This window comes from Canis aureus, chromosome 26 (assembly GCF_053574225.1).
Source record: "Canis aureus isolate CA01 chromosome 26, VMU_Caureus_v.1.0, whole genome shotgun sequence".
NCBI lineage: Eukaryota > Metazoa > Chordata > Mammalia > Carnivora > Canidae > Canis > Canis aureus.
The window spans coordinates 21,037,604-21,054,581 of NC_135636.1; the positions used below are offsets into that span (position 1 = coordinate 21,037,604).

Consider the following 16,978-nt stretch of genomic DNA (forward strand, 5'->3'; position numbering starts at 1 on the left):
GATTTTTATTTTTAATCGTTGTTGCTTGTCATGATGATCACTATTATATATCCTGGAAATCACTGAAAGGCAAGAAATGTCTTCGCAGAAGCTATGTAGCTCAAAGAAAGCAAAGGCCTAAACGCTGGACTCTTTCATTTTGTAAGTCACAGAGATATATCTTAAACGCATTCATTTTGTTTAAAGCAGGTATTCTAAATAGCTGACACAAAGGCCATTACTGCTTACTTTTGTGCCCATCACAGACCTTACTAGTCAAGCATGGCACTTTTTCCTCTCCAGCCTAAGCATGGCACCAGAATCCTTCCCAGTGTGGCCAACCACCAAATGGTAAAAGGTAGCACATGAATATATATACCCATTTGCCATCCCGGATCTGGACTTTCCCAATGCTCTACTTTATAGTTTGTCTGTGTTATCTCTTCCCGAAATAAAGTGGACCCAGCAGTAGAAAGTGCCTAGAAATCTGGGGCCTTTAACAGATAAGGCAAAAAAAAACCTCAGAGAGTTTATGTTCTAAAGCCAGGACCACAGTTCAGCTCCCATACCAAAGCTCTTCACTCTTTCTCCCCAACTACACGCTTCTCCTTATGATACTTCTAAAACTCCTGTTCTGTGTCATCTATTTACTCTTTACACAAAGGCTTCCCTGCCTCTTATCATCCCCAGCACTTTTCTTCCTTTCATTCATCTAAAATGCTCCGTTGACTTTTCATGTCCTCTTGAATGCATTTCTTCTGTTTCTTTCAAGCTCACCAGTACTCTGTGCATAATCCTAATTATCCAAACATTGGTGCCTCCCCTACAATAAAAATCTGCATTAATCCCATCTTTTCTAGTGATAACTTCAATCAAATAAGTCTGCTTATGCTTTTCTCATCACATCCTGCTTAGTTCTCCAAACAGGGCAAACTTTACACCTGATTAAAATAATCAGAGAAAGGCATTGAGTAGATAGGAACTTCATGAGGTCATGGCATCCTTCACCTGACTCAGGCAATATGATACCCAAACCAGGCCAGAAGGAGGATGCTTTGAAAGTAAGGGATACAGAAGACAAACCTTCTGCATAAAGAGCTTTTCAGTTTAGGTAGTGGGAAACTATCTGCTACTTACGAAGGACTTTACCACAATTGTAAAAGATACATTAAAACTAGGAGATCTGCAGAAATTGTAAGATACAAAATGTGTGTACCTCCATAGTTTCAACAGTAACCTACTTATTATGGGATGATACTTTATATAATTCTTTATAAAGACTTCCTATCATTCCAACTGGACTGCTCAGCAATTAGGTTCAATGCTACCTCTTTTCTCCTACCACCATCCCCTTATCCCCACCATTGGGTTCGAAGAACTATGAGAGCAAGGAACATGTGTGTTTTGTTCATTATTGTACCTTCACCTGTCATATATCTGGAAAAATATTGACGTACAATTAATATTTGTGAGATGAATATTACTCGTATCACAGTCCCTTAGTTAACTGTGTCCAAAACAATGTATCCATTCATTCCATAAATTGTACTTACATTGTGCTAGGCACTGTATTGATTAATGGGACCATTGTGATAATCAGAACAGAAACACTGTCCTCATGGATTTTTCAGTCCAGAGTTAGTGAGAAACATTGATGATAGTGATGATGATTGAAGGACTTGAGAGAAGAACAAGATGTCATAAAAACTAAGAGGAGCACCTAATCCAGAGGGCCTCAGAAGGAGGGAGCTTTTAACAGAGGCACAAAATAAAATAAGAATCAACCAGAAAAAGAGAAAAAGGTGAGGCAGAAGGAGCATCACAGTACAAAAGCCAGGAGGCAAATGAATCCTCATTCACTTTGCAGCAAGCTTCTACTGAATGTGTTTTGACTAATGATGTCACAGAAACAACAGCAAACAAGGGAAACAGTCCTTGCTTTTATGAGGTTTATCCTGTAGTAGAGGAAAGAGGCAAGTAAAAATTACAGTGTGTGCTCCACTGAGGAGTAATATGGATGTTCTGAGAAGTCCAGAGCTTCCAACCCAGACTTGGGAGGATATGGTAGGTCTCCCGTATACAGCTAAGACATAGAACAAGAGCAAGATTATCCAAGAAGATGGAGTAGAGACTTGGCAAGATGCAGGTTCAGAGGAAGACAGATCACAGAAGATTCTGTAAACTATACCGCACCCACTATGGCTGGAACAAAGCATGGAAGGAAGTGGGAAATATGGAAAGGCTGTGGACAGGCTTGAGATAAGTCCATTATAAAGGCCCAGAGAGCATGCTAAGGATTCAGATTGTATCTCTCTATACTACTATTCAGAACTGGATTATAATCTAAGAGATAGAAGAGCATAGTGTTGTTATAAAAAACAACAACAACAACAACAACATTATGTCAAATTTCTGCTTTACCACTCCCTAGCTGCTTATGACAGGTGGTTCTGGGTGAGTTTTTTAATATCTTCATTTTGTTTTCTCGCCTGCAAGTTGAAGATAATGATAGCAATTCTTTCATAAAACAGTTTTGAGTATTAAACAATGATTAAATAAAACACTTAGCTTGGTATACGGACAGTGCTCTTCTTCCTTCTATTTGCTCTTTGTTCTATGACTTCCTGCTTCCTAAGCTTTTCTCAATGGGAAATTTATCATCTCAACCTTTTCTCTTTCAGTACTCTGAAGAGCCTAGTGTCTCCCCAGTGCCTGTCACTACACAGCATCCAAAGGGACATGTGCCAGAACTATTGTTAAACCTGAGATGAGCTCTTACCTATAAAACTGTTGGTGGGGGCAAGAGGGAAAAATAACAAGAGTTGCCAAATATGATATGTGGAACCACTTTCACAGAAATTTGATTTCCCCTGCTGTAACTTAGAAAAAGACAGGATCTGAGATGGCATTTCATTGAGTAGAGAGGTCTCTCTTCTCACAGCATCTAGAGTGCTTTTATTGGTCACAGAACACCAATGTCCTCACAGGAAAATGTAGCCAGAGACAAGATACAGAGACTCTTCTTTATTAAAATGGCCCACAGATGCACATGATGAGATGAGCACTGGTTGTTGCACTATATGTTGGCAAATTGAATTTAAATAAAATATTTAAAAGTAATAATAAATAATAAATAAATAAAATGGCCCATAGATGTGGTCAGCCAATCCCACTGGTGACTGGCAGGATATATAAGTAGGAATGTGAGGGATAGGGAGGCAGACAAAGGTTGATTCTCACTTAGGTCACTTCCAACCTGCTTAACCTTGGGCAATTTGTTGAAACTCACCAACCCAGGTTCCTTGGCATAAAATATGATTACTAACAAAAACACCTTGCCAGGTCACGGTGAGAATTAACTGAAATAACATAAGACTTACACAAATTGTAAAACTCCACCCAAATAGTAGTAGTTGCTGCTATTTATAGTAAAGAGGTTGGATTAGAAATTGAGGAAGGTAAAAAAAAAAGAAAGATCCTACACTACATGCTATCAAGTGCCATACACAATATAAGATGGAATCAAATGTTCCTGATTAAAAAGACAATGTATCAGAAAAAGCAAATGAAATTCCATTTACTGTCACCCCATCTTTCCTTCTCTAGGTGGGAAGAAGGCCTTAAAAAATGAAAAGATACCCCAGAGCCAGATAAATATGATAAAATCTTACCCAAAAGGAATTTTGTTTTAACTCACTCAAAGAGAACTTTTTAAAATCATATAGACTCCAGGGAATAAAATATATTCAGTTTTTGTTCAGAGGGCACGGTAGAAGCAGTGTCTCTATTTTTTGTGAAAGTTTTTATGTGATCTTAAGTCACACCCATCATTAATTAGGGCTCAGCCACTTACCATTAGTTTCTAGTTAGTTGAAAATTTCCTAGTTAGTTCCTAAGAATGAGTTACCTGCTGAATTCACTCAGTGCAGAATTCTTGGTCCCAGAATGTCTAGGGAAAGGACCAATCTGTCCACCTACAAGTTCTGAAATTATGGCTTCCCTGATCAAGTAAGGAAGATCAAATTTCCTTCTCAATTATGTAGCCCACATTTCATGGATTGAGAACCACCCATGGAACTTTTTCACTACAGAAGAGGGATAGAAGTTTTGTTTTCTGTTGGAATACTGGCATGGTTGATGTCAGATTTGGAACATGCAGTCTCAAGAGGCTCTTCATCATTATCTGGAACACAGTTACAGATGCTCTATTAATACATCTTCTGAGGGACAACACATCCCAGGATATAAGTGTGTTGAAAATGTGATCTCAACCCTACCAGAAAATGTGGGCAAGAATAACTTTTCAAAATCAATTATCTCCCCATTTCTGCATTCTTTGGTCTGGTCCTGTTGTTAATAGATTTGCCAAAACACTGATGATTCTTCCCATATTTTCAAGGTAAGTATAGATATAAAAATTCAGAAATTTAGAAGAGAACTTTTTTTTTGAGAACTTGCTTTAAAAGGAAAAGAAGAAATCCTTATTTGCAAACTCACTCCTGTCTACTCAATGTCTTTTGACTTTTCAACCAATAGGATTCCATCTCTTCCTCTGAACTCAATTCCTCTCCCCAACCAGCCATACCAACACTCTCTAAACACAGAACTCAGGTCTATGCTTGCCCCCTACCACTCATTTCTCAGCCCCACCTATAACTTGCCTAGTTAACTGCTATTTACCTGTATCAGGCAGGTCCCACCTTAAAACCAAATTTTACTCAGTTCAACTCAGTAGTATGTTGGAGCCCACTTATATTGACTTGCAAGAGTTGATTGTTAATTCTCAGGAATTTCACAAGCTAGTTGTTAAACACAGTCATTATTAAAAATTAAATGAACTTACAATTTCTTAAATTATATTAAAATAAAGGCAGTAAATATTCAAAATGCATCCTTTTGCATTAAATGCAGTAAATATTTCAAATGCATTATTTTATTACATTTTACTATTATGTACAATCTTAAAAATATTTACATCTACTGTACCAGTATGGTAGACAATTTAGCTAGCATCTTTCTCCTGTTCTATATCCAACAGTTGAGCCATGATGGACATATAGACTCTACAGAAGTCAGAAAATGCTCTAAGTTTTTTTTATTTTTATTTTTCCAGAGACCCAGTTGTTAAGCATTTACCAGCATAGCACTGCTTCAACTGAAGGCTGAACTAAAGGATCTGATTGTGGTAAGGAAACCAACTGGAGATATTGAAGCCTCTGGAGATTAATAGAGATTACCATTTTAGGCCTGAAGGAGGAAAGGAAGGGAATAATGAGAGCAACTGTCAGGGAAAATGGCCTGCCTGGGCAAGAGCTATAGTCCTAGAGGGACCAGCTACTGACAGAGAACAGCATGGAAGCAGAGAGTATACATGGAGTAAATACTTCCCTCTATCCTCCCACTGCTAATCGTATACCACCAATTGAAACATCAAGAATCTTGCCATCTCAGAAGCCTGGGCACAGCAGTCCACAGTATCATAGATTAGGTTCACCAGAGAGGATCTAGTGCTGATATGATCATTCAAGCTCTCTCAAGTTGGGGGGTGGGCAGGCTGTCTTTACACCCTGGTAATGATCAGTGATTGGACACAGGCTACTCCTAGAAGGAGGCGTGATGTGTGGGAGGCAGTTTTCTTCAGGAGATGTATACCTGAAGAGGGCTAACACCTGAGGTTTGTCTTCCAGCAGCTGACGGAATAAGCCTTTCACTCCTGAAATGGGAATCTGGTTGATATATAAAGTATCCACCATGGCAGGGATCAGCTTCCTAGGCAAAAAAGAGTGCAGAATGGATCCGGGAGCAGTGGAAAGAGGAATAAGTAATAACCACACAAACTCTTCAAAACCTGGCATGTGAATCAGCCCCTTTCAGAAGCAGGTCTGTCACTCCTGCTCCGTGTAGCTCCATAGTCCTTATGCAAAGATTTATATAGCTTTCCCAGCAGACAATATTAAACCAGTCTGTTTAGTAGTCTACCTCTTGTAAGCTCCGTGGCCACAGATTTTACCTTATCTATCCTAATTCCAAGTCTGATGATAGTTTCAACCCAGAACTCCATAGATGCTCAATAAAATTACTTGCTGAATGGTAAGCAATTAATAAAGATTAACAGGCCCATCTTTCATAATAACAGATATCTCAGGTGAAAAATAAAGTTATCCAGGGGAGGAGAAACCAAACTTCTCTGTGAAAAAAAAAAAAATTACCCTTATGACAATACTATATGGCATATTTCTATCAAATCATCATTGCTGATATGTCCCTGGAAAGTTTTCAATTGGGTAGCAAGTTTGATTTGTATCTACAGCTATCAACTGATTGAGTCATCAAGGTATATGTAACGGTGGGCGGGGGCAGCAAGAGGGAATCAATTCAGTGAAAATAATTACATTTTTAGGATGAAGTGGGGAAGGAGGGAAGGAAAATCAAGCATGGACAGTGCTGCGATGTGGCACCAACATGACAAGGATGAGTTTGAGTCTAGGCACCAGACTACTAAAGGCTTCCTCTGAGTTTCCCCTCCAAGGAGACAGAAACAAAACATTCGGGGTGGCAGGTAGCCTATGAGTGTCTCTCTTGTCCAGTTGGCTTGTCAGTTCTGGCATCATCAAAATACATGGGCCACCATGGTCACCTTCGTGTCACCATGCTCCTCTTTCATTACCTTCTGAAGCATGAATGGTGGTTTTCTTTCTTTCTTTCCTTTCTTTCTCTTCTTTCTTTTTCCTCTCTTTCTCTTTCTTTTCTTTCCCTTCTTTCTTTCTCTCCTCTCTCTCCCTTCCTTCCTTTTCTTGGCCTAATGTGAGATGCAAAATTGTTGTTCCTGTAGTCACATATTTGAAAAAAATACATTCAGCTGGCTTTTGGCACTGCTTAAGTTTCTAGGGAATTAAGCTGAATATTCCAGGCAACAGTGGAATCTACTAAGTTATTTGGAACCTATATTTGCAAGGAAATACAGGAGTTAGAAGAAGTAGAAAAAACTGAAAACTTGAATTGATTGGTGAAATGAATAGAGAATAGTTGAAATAGAAAAATCCATGTTGAAGAGTGTTTTCTACATATGTGTGATTCATTTGTGAAAATATCAGCTTTTATTACACAACCATACATGTCATTTAATCTTCATGACAACCCGGAGAAGTAAAACCATTCTTACTACCATTTTATAGATTAAAAAACAGAAGCTTTGAGAAGTTAAGTGATTTGTCTAAGGTAATAAGTACAGCTGAGGTTCAAATCCATGTTTGATCTCACTCAGGGGAGCAAATGAGAGGACAACTAGGATAACTGGTAACATATAGTGGCACATGGTTGCATGATTAGCACTGAAGTCCAAGGAGGGGTTGGGTGAGTGGTATATAACCTAAAACAAAAAGACTGTCATAGTCTGGAATAAACATCCCCTCCTCCACCCAAGCAGGATAAGGGAAAGTTCTAACAAAGACAAAAAAAAAAAAAAACACTACCCTGCAGTCCTTAGCTTGATTGGTCATAGTTTTAATGGTATTTATGAGAAACCCAGAGAGGACACAGGGTCGATAATCATCAAATAGTAAGTTTGATGAGACTAATTTTCCATCCTCGTGTCTCTATAAAGAGAGAACTCTGCCCCTTTTTCATTAGGACAACCCCAAACCCTGCAGGAGAGAAACTTCCCTCCCAAGTGCATTCCCTAATCAGAGACTGGAAGTTTCTTGGGGGCATGGCAGGATTACTCTGCTTAAAAACACCATTGCCTACCCCTTTCTTCTTTCACCACCTGTCTCTGATTGAGCACTTTGGAAAGATACTTTTAGAAAGAATGAGAATTTTAAGAGGCAATATATAATGCAAAAAAATCCCAAGGAACTTCTGAACAACATAGCCCAATATCACCCTGGGATGGTAGTAAATCAACTGATTATTTTTAATATATAATGGCTAATAATATTGTACAGTTACACACATCAGGCACTATGCTGAGCATATTGCAGATACAATCTCATTGAGTTCCCATAACAGACCTATTTATAGAGAAGATGCCCAAGATTACATAGCTCTGAGGAACCAGAAACAATTGTAATTTTAAAGCCCATATTCAAAATCAGTAAATTGTGTGGTCTCCTGGAAGCTAATAGAAGATCTAGAAGCAGGAAAAGTGGAAGACAATAATGACTCCACAAAGCAGGACATGACAATAAAAAGTGAGTTTCTAGTCCATATAGTAAAAGATCTATATGCCCCTAAAATGTTAAAGTCAGTTCTTTTAACACAGCTGTATATCATGCTGGCCAATAAACTAACACATCAGAGAACTTTTTTTAAAGATTTTATTTATTTACTCATGAGAGACACAGAGAGAGGCAGAGACATAGGCAGAGGGAGAAGCAGGCTCCCCAAGAGGAGCCGGATGTGGGGCTGGATCCCCAGGACTCCAGGATCATGTCCTGAGCCGAAAGCAGATGCTCAACTGCTGAGCCACCCAGGCGTTCCTCAGAGAACATTTAAAACAAAAATCATTTCCAACTTTGGAACATGGATCTGCCACTGGAAATTCCAAATGATATTGGTCTTTGGTTAATTCCAAGGAGGGTTTGAGCCCACAGGAACTCTCTAACACCCTATAAAGGGAAGTAGCCTAGAGACATTACAACAGGAAGTCAAATAGGATGAAAGCTTTTCCTTAGATAACCTAAAAATGAATGAACCACGTGTAGTTTAAAGTGAAGTTAAAAAAAGAAAATCACACACTTTTGGGTTTGTAAAGAAGCATATGATAACTCAATATTTTGACATTTTGTCCAAACTCAAAGTACCAGAAGCCATCTCATATTCACAATGTTAAGGTGAAAATAGTGCCTCAATTTGGACTGTGCATATTGTTTTAGGTTTTCAATGCTTAATAATAAATAATCAAAATGATTCACCATTGTTAATATTCTGAGACTAATGAATAAAGTAATAAATCTACATCCTGTAATAGATCTGTGGGAATGCTTCTGTCATACAGGAAAATTTATGACCAAGTATAAATCCCAAACATAATTTACTATATAATCTCAGTATATTCATCACTATAAGAGAAAATATGGATTATTAATGATGTTCTTTTGAGTCACGGAGCAACAAACTCTTTACTCAGAAACAAATCAGTAAAATGCTAGCACTTAATGACTTTAATTCAGAAGTTAACTTTGGTATTTTTTATTTTTAAAAAAATCAAACCAGCATTTTGGGTTTAGTGAATCTAAATCCAGACTCCTCCTATAAAATCAAACCGTTTACCTACAGCCAAAGCAAACTCTTTATTTAAAAGAACATAGTAAATTTGCTAAGACCTTCTCTTTAAAGCAAATCTAACACACCCTCTGAGTTTTAGCAAGAATTCTAGCATGTAAGCTATAAAACAGAATCATTTTAAGAGTTGCTTCTTTTGTATGGGATGGTAATAATATCCTCTCCTTGCAGAATCTCACCACACACAATTTCAAAGGCAGGAAGAAAAAGGGAATACCTGAACAGCTAATTACAGAGCTGGATAGTTACATGATAAAGCATTAGAATAAATGAGATAGATAAATTATCAGAGAGCAGGGCTGAAGACTGATGAACCATATTTAGTACACTAATCCCAAGTGTTTATTTTGCATTCTTCTGGCCTTTAAAGATGACAAGTTGTGATCAATCACTTCCCTTGAAGGCTGGCTGCTTTCCTGCCCTAGCATTTAATTTTTGTTTGATGTTCTTCACTTTGTGTCAATGTATGAACTACTGTTAAGAAATAGAGCAGTGATTAAAATAATTCATCCATCTGCTTATAATTAAAGACCAAGTTAAATGTAATGACAACTTTATCTAGCAAGCTAGCTATCATCTAGAAGGGAGATTGGCCCCTTAACAATCTCTCCAGCAGATGAATATTCTAGTTAGTAGTAGCTCAAAATTTTCCCTTCAAAGAATAGAGATTTTAATCAGTGATGTCACTGGATAAGTGAAATGGGAGGAGATACAGAAATGTCTTTCTTTTCTGCACTAGAAAAAAATCAAATATCTTGGTGACTAGCTCAAGATTAGAGAAGTAGCTTTTAAATTAATAGTTTTAAATTAGTCACAAAGAGGAGAAGCCAGTGGAAAAAAGAAAGTGCCAAAATTAATTAGAAAAAAAAATGAGACCAGCTTTATGGTGAGATAATTGCTAAATACATGGCTATTTTAGAATAAAGAACAAATATCCTAGAGTGCTTTTTAATTTATTTCCTTCCTAGAGTAAACAGAACATTCTAGTTATATTTTTAAATAAATTTTTAAACACAAAATTTGGGAGGGGTGGTGAAACTAAAATATTCACTCATATTTCCCTTACCCTGAAAATAAATTACTGATTCATTTTTTAATTTTCTCAACAAGATATATTTACATACATGAATCTATTATAAAATTGGAGCCACATTGTCACATACTGTTTTAAAAGCTGCTTTTTTCATATAGTAACACATTATGCATACTTCCAGGATATTTAAAGGATTTTAAAAACCAAGCCAGCAATTTTATATTCAATAGAATATGAAAACCAAAATCTGATCTCAAATGCCCTTTGATCATTCTCTGATAAGTACAATTTGGCTAGCTACTGAAAGAGCAAAATTAAAATGCCATAAAAATATATCCAGAAGAATATTTTGACTTTTTTTCATAATAATAATTGACCATCATAAATTTAATAGATGGTGCACAAGTAAATGGCTCATAAATAGCTTCATTCAAATGACTTTGCAAAGCCATTTGAGCAAAATGTTTTAGATTTTAAATTCACTTTTCTATTTAAGATGATCCTTGAAAGCACATCTTCTGGTGACCAGGAAATCCAAACTTGGGAAACCCACTAGGAAATATTCTAGTTTAATTCATAAAAAGAATAATTATAAGGGTTTTTTTTTTTTTCAGAAAAGTAAAAGCTAAAAGTACTTGGATAAAATAATTATGGTGAAATCATGTCTTATATACTGCATCTGCATCAAACTTGATAGGTAACTAAGAAATGTTTATTGATGATTAAAAATCTGCCTAATGGGGTACTTGGGTGGCTCAGTCAGTTGAGCATCTGACTCCTGGTTTCAGCTCAGGTCCTGGTCTCTGGGTCATGAGATCAAGCTCCACATTGGGCTCTCTCCCTCTCCCTCTATCCTTTCCCCCTGCACATGCTCTCTCAAAATAAATAAATAATTTTTTTAAACCTGCTTTATTTTTGCTTCCATGTGTTTTCTGCTAATGCATAGAGGCTAATGTAAGTTGTCTCCAAGAACTTAGAAATAACTGGTCTTCTTTGGAGATAAATATAAGAACTGCATACTATGAGATAATTCATAGATATATCAAGTTACATGATTGGCTTTCTGGCCAATAGGTTTGACTATAACCAGGTGGACACATTAACACATTCAAAAAGTGAATGAATGTGTCCATCGAAGTAGGGAGTAATGAAACTGGAAAGTTTATTGACAGCACCCAGCTGTGTCAAAGCACAGTCCAAGAGAGAAGGCTTAGCCAATGGAGTTTGGTATGTTTCTAACCCCAATGGTCAAGTTACTCCTGGGGCAGAAATGGACGCAACATGAAGTCAACAGACTTAGTTATATCTGGTACTATTGGCAAAGCTAGTTGTGTTATATACTGGAGGCATCAGACCACCTTGGACCACTGCTACCAATCATTTGTTCTTCTAGTCCCCCTTGTTCTGATGACCTATTCCCCAGACAATTTCCAAGTCAGTCAGTTACAGAGAAAGAGAGGAAACTGACCCTATGAACATGAGCATTTCTGGTTATTGCAGTGATTTCCTGTAGGAAATTAACAAGGGCAGGAACCTCATAGCTTGATGATAGAGGAAAAATGAGCTGGTTGTAAATCTCCACTGTCCTGGTCCATGTGACAGCTCCATTTCTCACCATGGATAAATAAATTATCACTCTTAGCTTCATGAGTTTTTAGTAATGAAGGATCAGTGTCTTGAAGCCTGATGTTCTCTGAATAGATAGGATATGAGGTCATTCAGAGGCCTAGGCAGCCTCCCCTGGGAGGCATCTGACCTCACTTCATTATCTCTCATCTAATATCAACACATATAGATGCATATGGAGACCAAGTGGCAGTGATGAAATGAGCTTCTTGAGAAAATCAAATAGGACCAGAATCAGGGGATTTTAAGAGACCTCCAGCATTAAAATTGGAGCATTTTTAATCATATATGAGTTATTCTCTCTTCCAGTTACAAGGTGGAGGGATAAAATTGAAACCATGAATACATTTTAGGTTTCAAGTTTTGTAAACCACCAATATGTTCTGGCACTGAAAGTACCGGCAGGCTTTTCAATACTCACAGGTAAAAGTTCGCACCTGACTCATGGGGAGCAAGTGGGGGCCCTAGGCAGAAGCTGAAATTTCCCCAAGAAGCTAGATATATATTGGCTGTGGAGACCCAGAAGGAGAGTTGCCATAGTTGCATGGAGGAAACGGGATGCACAGCAAATTGGACCACCCTAAGTGTCAAGGCAACACTGAGGGCTTCTTAGGAATAGGTCAAGGACACTCCATGGGTGTACAGAGACCTGAACCCAAGATAGAGACAGCAATCACTTTCCAAGTTTCCACTGCTAAGAAGCAACAGAGCTGCTCCAGGCCACACGGGATGCTCTGTGTCCTTTGAGGAGAAAGACAGGAGAATGAGTTGAGTTGGTGAAAATACCACCTTGCTATCCTCATTCCGTCTTTGGCCCACCTCAAATACTGAGTTCCAGTATGAATTCAGGGAGATTCAAAGGCTCCCCTGAGGATCATGAAACTATACTCCTTCTGTCTACCAAAACTTCCCACTCGCAGGCCTCGTTCTCCAGTTTAAAACTATGAATCTTAAAATGTTAATGTTTTAAGGCTGGATTCAAATTTAACCTGGTATCTTCAACATGGAACTTTAGGGGAATGAAGGTTGGCAGCTTACTAGAGTGGAATTTGGTAAGTGATAGAAGACTTCTTGTCAGTTGATGGCTTCAGGGAAAGGGGAATTGCTCTGTCAAGGAGGAGTAGAAAGCAGCCCCCCAAAATCACCAGACACTGGTCTCTCCTTCACAGTGCTGTGAAGAGCATCCTACTTAACACTCTGATTCCATTTTAGAAAATGGAATTCTGATTCCATTTTCTAGAATATCTTGTGACAGAAGGTCCAGTAGTTCTTATTTTTCTTCTGGTTAAGGCTACAATATAATGATATTCAATAATAATACTAATCTTTCCTAGTTGCACAATGAGTATTTTGTTACTGTTCTTCATGTAGTAGAACAAAATGCTAAAATATTTTGGAATGGTTTCAGTTTGTTATAATTATTGCTCACCCTAAGAGCTTGGAGAGATGCAGGTGACAAGATCAAACTTGTTTACACTTAGACTCAGCCAGGTTTAAACCAAAGTCCCCAAAGATGAAAGGCTAGTGCCTCAATGCCTTGTTCGGTTTCAAAGACCCATAGAGAGATGTCCAATCATTTTTTAACGTAAAAGCAGTGTATAAAAGGAAATAATTTTAAATTTTGAGCCATGTGAGAAATGCACAGAAATAAGTAGGTACCTTTTTTTTTTGTCCAAATCAATCATTTCAATAACAAGCACAGAAGTACCAATCCAACACAAAAGTGGATCTTCCCCATCAGAGTTTTCAACATAACAGATTGTCTCCTTTCTTACCTCAAAAAAGTTAACTCCATTTTCCCAAATGCTCACCAATAATAGCAACTAAATCAGAAGTTTTTAAAGGGATAATAAAATCTGGGATGCCTGGGTGGCTCAGAGATTGAGCATCTGCCTTTGGCTCAGGGATGGAGTCCCACATTGGGCTCCTGTCAGGGAGCCTGCTTCTCCCTCTGCCTGTATCTTTTTCTCTCTGTGTGTCTTTCATGAATAAATAAATAAAATCTTTTTTAAAAAAAAGGATAATAAAATCTTAACCCAACATAAGCCCTGTTTAAGTTCATTTTTAATGATAGTGTGCTCTCTATTTCTGATAACACTAAACTGAAGTTCGGCTAATGTCCAGAATGGGGAGAAACGATGGGCCCACACATGAATTATACTTCTATTTATATTCCCATCCCAAAGCTATGATTTAAGCAGGGAGTTCTGCCTTAATCACAGACACTTAATAAATAAAAGTTGCTTTTATTTCTCAAGTAAGTTTGAATCTCTTGGGTTTGGCAGAAAGTCAAGCTTACCAAGTATTTTTATATAGAATCATCTCAAATCCTACAAAAGGTATAATTAGACAATCAAATAAAGGCATATGAGAACATCTGGGCAATTTGTTAACTAGTTGATATTTAGCCCTCCAGTTATAATACAGATTTTAGATGATACATATTTTATAACTAGGACATGTTAATACTGCACTACAGTATGTAATGTTATGAGTTTGAAAGATAGGTGCACCTGGCTGGCTCAGTCAGTGGAGCTTGAGACTCTTGATCTCAGGGTTGTGAGTTCAAGCCCCACCATAAGTATAGAGATTATCTAAAAATAAAATCTTAACAAAAATAGAGTTTGAAAGATAAATAAAAAGATTGCATACCCTTATATTCTTTTATCACTAAAAAAACTGTTATGTTAAAAAAAAAACTCAACAAGCTGTCCTCATTATTGTTTCCTATCTCTTCCAAAATTAGGCTAAATAGTATTAGATAGATTTGAATAAGTTTACAGATAAACATATAGATCTGAATCTCTGAACCTAACAACTTCAACCATTTTTATGAGCCTGTCAATATACCCAGATACTCAAATAAGATATGACTTCCTGATGCCTAAACACAAGATATATACATGCAGAAAATAAAGGGCAAAAATGTCATCAAGAGATGACATAGATCATGGCAGGACCTGATCCATAAGGTATAACTGGAAAGTTGAAAACGGTTTGTATTTTTAAAGACTGGATGATTAGAAATTTAGGGTGTTATTTATGCACATTCATTGGCACTTCCTAAACAATTTAAACTTTACATTCCAAGTTAGAAAGGCAGCTATATAAGGAGACTTTTGAATCTCAAGAAGAGATTTCAAAATCTCCTTGGTCTCAGTCATAGAATCAAGGCAACACTGTATTAGATTCCTCCCTCAGGCTAAAGCCAATGAACCTGAACTGTGCTGTTTAAAGCACAGACTAAAATCAGCCAATTCAAATGCATGTGTAATGCAGTGATGGCTAACCTCAAGAGATATGGGATGGCAAGGGGAGTATCACTGAGGCTTCCCTCAGAGCCACCTTTGTGGACATGACATGTGCAGTCACCTAGGGTCCCACATGCAGAAGGGCCTTGCACTTGGTTTAATGCTCTGTCATCACCATCGTGAAATCCATCTTTGTCTCTGAACCTGTGTTTTGTCAGTGAAATCTGATAAGACAATGGAGTGTGCATGTGGGAAGAGGAAACAGGCCAGGCAGCTGTGCATACACACACAGGACCAAGCCCCTGGGGACAGGAGCCATAGTGTGCTGTGCTATTGGCCTGGCCTGCTGGTATACATATACACATGTCTAGGACAGTCTGTGATCCTGAGAGCTGGCAGGGGGCAGCTGGGCTGAAACCTGGGCCCAAATTGTTGGTGACAGCAGCAGAAGCAGTGGTGGCAGAGGTCATAAGTAGAAAGAGATGAGGCACTCTAATGTGGAACAGCACTGGGACCCTTAGTGGGAAGCCAGCTCATGTCATGGTTTACCCTTTGAGCCCAACCCTGAGGTACTGGTGTAAATAACCGCCTCTCCAGCCTGAGGGATAGAATAACCAGTCATCTGGCAATAAATGTTGTCAATAAACAATTACAAAAAGTACACACAGACATTACACAATAAAGTACATCAGGGAGTTGTATCTTCAATAGATACAGCTAATTTTGAAAATTACTTATAACATTAAAAAATAAATATTCACAGCCTTAGAAATAGAAATTAAATGTAAAGATTGCCACATTTAATGAAAAGAACACTATTTTCACACATGAAGCTTCAGACAAATTTTTAACAAGGAATATAATTTTCTAATTTTTTCATAAAATTGTAGATGCACCCTCCCTGGCTACATGAAGCTCAGCCACCATCATGAATGACCCAGTAACTATCTGGACCAGGAAGTTCATAATTAACCAACTACTTCAGTGGAAACAAAGGTCACTGATATTCTTCACCCCAGAAAGGCAACAGTATCAAGAGAGAAATTTGGGGAAAAATTAGCCAAAATGTACAAGACCACACCAAATGTCATCTTTGTAGTTAGATTCAGAACCCATTTAGGTGGTGGCAAAACAACTGGCTTTGGCATGATTTATGATTCCTTGGGCTATGAAATAAAAATAAAAGAACCCAAACATAGACTTGCAGGGCATGGCCTGAAAAAAGAAAAAGTCCTCAAGAAAACAGCAAAAGGAATGCAAGAATAGAAAAAAGAAAGGAAGACTGCAAAAGCCAATGTTGGTGTTGGCAAAAAGTGAGCTAGAGATTGGATAACAGAAGGAGTAAAGATTCTGCAGTAACTTTATCTGTGGTGATTGCGCAGATTTTTCATGAGAGGATTAATAAACTAAGAACTTTTTAAAAAAGAAAAAAATCATAGATGCAGTAACAGAAGGTATAAAAAGGCATTTTGAATTATAAACAAATCACTAAGTTGCTTTCTTGTACAGCCTCAAGTTCAGGAAATAGCAGAGAAACCACTAAAATGCCATTGTATACATTTTCAGTTGAAGTTAAACTGATTTGTACAAAGAGTTAGATCTACTAAGAAAAAATATTTTTTTAAGAATCATCAGCTAAAGATGCACAGAAATACATACTTCAAAATACTTTATCAGAAGTTATCCCAATATTGTCACAGCATTAAATACCCTTAACAGGTCCAACAAAATATCCTTCTCAAAATGAAAAATTATCAAAAAATTATTTGCAATCTTGCATTTGCTCACAGTAACTAATGTTCCTTTC

At 37.6% G+C, this 16,978-nt stretch overlaps 1 long non-coding RNA gene across 1 annotated transcript; it reads left to right on the forward strand.

Moving 5' to 3' along the window:
- The first annotated feature begins 1,734 nt into the window (after window positions 1–1,734).
- LOC144298804 (uncharacterized) lies at window positions 1,735–16,563 on the forward strand. The gene is made up of 3 exons (XR_013365692.1): window positions 1,735–2,043; window positions 5,093–5,164; window positions 16,062–16,563. It is a non-coding gene; the product is annotated as an uncharacterized LOC144298804 (long non-coding RNA).
- The last annotated feature ends 415 nt before the right edge of the window (window positions 16,564–16,978 follow it).